Source organism: Mytilus galloprovincialis, chromosome 4 (assembly GCF_965363235.1).
Source record: "Mytilus galloprovincialis chromosome 4, xbMytGall1.hap1.1, whole genome shotgun sequence".
Lineage (NCBI taxonomy): Eukaryota > Metazoa > Mollusca > Bivalvia > Mytilida > Mytilidae > Mytilus > Mytilus galloprovincialis.
Window position 1 is genome coordinate 59,738,756 of NC_134841.1, and position 4,209 is coordinate 59,742,964.

A 4,209-nucleotide genomic window follows, 5' to 3' on the forward strand; every position below is an offset into this window, starting at 1 on the left:
GGGGCTAAAGATACCAGATGAACAGCAAACTCATAAATGGAAAATAAACTTACAATTCCATGACTAAAACTGAAAAAGACATGCATACAAATAAAAGTACACTAGAAACAACATAGAAAACTAAAGACTGAGCAACACGAACCCCACCAAAACAGGTGATCTCAGGTGCTCCGGATGGGTAAGCAGATCCTGCTCTACAAATGGCATTAATTAACAATGTTTGTACATGTAGTATCCAGGTCTTTTTTCTGAAACATTTAGCTTTTGGATCAATTGCTAATTAAATGGATGTTAACACAGCAAGATTACTATCCTTATTCTAGATTTTTGTTGCAGTCAACACAAACTCTTTAAATGTTCATTTTAATAATAGCTTCACTGAGTTACATTTGTATCTTGGTTTTATTGTAACACAGTCAATCATTTATCCATTAATTTTTTTTTAAATTAGCAGCTATACATGTACATTGTAGGTTCTGTTTTCTAATTAGGTCTTTCCACCTTTCCGTGGAAAGACCTATTGATTTTGTTCTGATTATAATTTTTTTTTTCTTCCGCCTAATTTTTTTTCTTGCGTAATTTTGTTGTTTCAAAAGATGTCGCTTAGATATTTGGAATATGATATCGTATAGTTTATACGCTTTAAAACTGACAACCGTGCAGTAAGAGTTATCTCCCTAAACACTGTTTTTCTTGTGGCCACTACTCCTTCGCAACCGTAAAAGATTACGACAAATTTATTTTACCAAATTGCTCGTTACATCTTCAGGATTCGGAGTTTAGTTTTAACTGAAGCTATCCTGATACTCCATATGAGAGTTATTCCCCCTTATGTATTTGATATAAGTGATTTGCATTTCTAACTGGTAAACCATAAGTGATAGAGACCTAGGGTCTTTTAATTTGAGATCCTTGGTCCAAAAAAAATGAAAATTAGGTCAAGGTCAAGGGTCAAGGTCATATTCTAAATTTTTTATTTTGGCTTATTTTTACTTATTTTCAAAACCTTATAACATATCTACATCTTATTTTCACTAAATTGTTAGTTGCGACATGCCGTTAATTATAAATTTTGGTTGAAAGGGTGCGTAAACAATAAATAGGAGTCTTTGCCCATCTTATATTTAGAATTATGCGTAAAGTCATATAACTCATTAACCATACATAATAAAGACCTAGGGTCTTTTGATTTGAGATCCTTGGTTTATGACCTTGAAATTGAGGTCAAGGTCATAGGTAATTTGCACGTTCTAGATTTTGACCTTTGCTTTAAATTCATATTTATATATTATAAAGCCATAGGAACTGACATTTTAGATTGATTTTTAATATTTTGATAATAAAATAGATCTTCACTTGTGGAAAGACCTTCAATTGTTCTTTGAACAATTGGTTTTTAATTATTAAATGGTTCATTGTAAATATTACAATGTATTATATGTAGATAGCCATTTGCTAATGATGGTATTTTTGTTAATTGAATATCACAACATTTGGATAGTTTTTCAACTGTTAGTTTTTTTTTACTTTGTTCTGGATTTAATACTTTGGATACCACTGGTTTAGCAATGAGAACATTTTGCACTATACATATAGAACACAACTACCATATGAATGTGTCGGTCCTTTGTAAGAAACCTGTAAAACAGGCCTTGTAATTTTTTGGTGTATATCTTGATTTCCCGATTGTACATAGATGTGGCCATTAGTTTTCTTGTATATATTGTTTAACATTTGACATCTCATGGCTATTTCTAACTGATTTATGTATAGTTTTTTCTGATTGTAAAAATGTTGTATGGTTATAAGCTTTATTTCTTTTTCATCATTTTGTCTAGAGCTGGTGTCTGATTTATACCAATCATACCTCCCTTTTCTTTTTTTATGAATAATGACAACAGTTTGGTTTTAATTTTCATTTATGTATGTACATGTAACAATATAAAACAGTATATATACATGTATAATCTCATTCCATCATTAATATTGGTCATTGTCGGTATATATTTATCTTTAAGTTTAACAATGTACTGTGAAAGAGCTATCTTCTAACAGATACTTAGTATATAATGGTTATTGTGAAACCACTGATTCAAAGGACAAGTTTCACTTATTGCCCAAAATAGCCTAAACTATAAAACTCCAAAAAGTTCTCAATTTGGTTCGTAATTTGGGTCTATTTCAAAAGTCTTAACACTCAATAAATCAGTTCTTTTCATAAAAGTACATTTTATGTTCCAAATTTTTCAAAATGTGATGATTTTGGGCAATTTTCAGACCTGAAAGCTTTAAGCCTTTAGGAATAAAGATTTGGCCGCTACCTACATGTACCATCCAAAATGTTTTGTGACCAAAAGAATCCAAATCTGATATATAATTCATCAATATAAAAACTTTTTAGATCTTGGATGGCTGCCAAGTTTAATTATGCCAAAAACAATTAAAGTTTTACCAGAGTTATCTGTGGTATAATTTTCACAATTATTCAATGGTTTTGTTGTGTCTGATTTTCGAATAGAAAAATAAAGATGGCAAGACCTGAATGATGCCGCCTAATTTTTTTAAGTAACATATGAACAACAGAGTCAGTGTGGGGCCACTAAGCTAAACTGCCCGCTTTGCACCAGCCAATATTAATGAATGCCTAGGGTGGGAATCGAACCCACATACACCAACTCTGTTGTCCCTATATTTTTTTTAAAAATAAACAAAAAATTGTCAAGAACAAATTAAAAAATATAGCGCTCATAGGTTTGTCTCAATAAAGATTTGCTTAGTTTGCTCATGCAGTATCCCAATATTGCTCTCAATAGTATAAATAGGCTCATGTGTGCTCAAATAACCATTTAGATTAGTCTCAAAATTGATATATATCTAACTCAATTGATTAGATCTAGCTCAAATTTTACTCAACATATAACTGATCATATTTGCTCAATTTAAGATCTCATGGATGCTCATAGATAAAGTTAACTGATTGTATTTCTCATAGATATAACTAAATCATATTTGCTCAATTCAAGTTCTCATATGCACATATGCATGTATGTGTGAACAAATGTCTAATATAAGTTACTAAAATTTGACATGGATATGGTTACACATTTAAATTAAATAATGCTGTAGAGAATGATAAGCACAAGTATGTCATCAAATTATCATATAATTTTGGCGATACATGTCATGTATGGTCAAAATAATACAATACTACAAGCTAAGGAAGACTTAAAAAACAGGACAGTTAATCTATATTTATATCTCCAAAACTGTAAGGTTTCTCCCAATATATCTATAGTAATTCAGTAAATGTGATTAACCCAAATTCTGACATTTCAGTGTAAAGTAAGGCAGCAACCATTTGATTTTCTGGGGGGGGGGGGGGGGGGGGGCTATGGTTTTTTTTGGAAAAAAAAGTTTGTTTCCAGTTTTTTTTGGAGAAAAAAATAATTTGTCTTTGATTCTGAGAAAAAAAAATTGTTTGTTACACCCTCAGCTGCCACTATATGTAATGCTAAAATTGAAAGAAAAAAATTGTTTTCGACTTGTCGCGAAAAAAATAGATTGTTTTTCGCCACAGGCGAAAAAAAAAGTTCGTACAGAAAAATAAACCATAGCCCCCCCAGAAAATCAAATGGTTGCTGCCTAAGACTCTTGATTTTACGAACAAGAGTCTTTATACACTCAAAAAGAGTTCAACTCTATAGGAAGAAGAAAAAGTCTTCTCTGAAAATTATATTATATAAACAATAAATTCAACCAATAATTATATATTAGAATTACTTACATAGACATAGTCAAAGTCATTACAAATTCCGCGTATTTTCCACTCAAGGGGACATATTCACATATACTAATGCAACAAACTAAGTCGGAGAAGGAGCGAAAATCCGAAACAGTATCTTAAAAAGCAGAAAATAGTTCCGTGTGTGTGTCCAAGTGATCAATCTACTTGTTATTTACGAAGAAAAGAAATTTAACTCAAAAAATTGTTGAGATCTTTATAAAAACAAATTGTTGTTATAAAAAATACACAAATAGTAACCTTATCTTTAAAGGCCTTGCAGGTTCTTGTTAATCCTACCCAATCTGCTGGTATTTTCAAAATGGCTGCTGGGGACGTGACCTGATAATTTATTTTAATATTATGACAGATTAAATTTTCCTGGTTTTGCTACGTTAATATTATAGACAAATATATGCTACAAACGG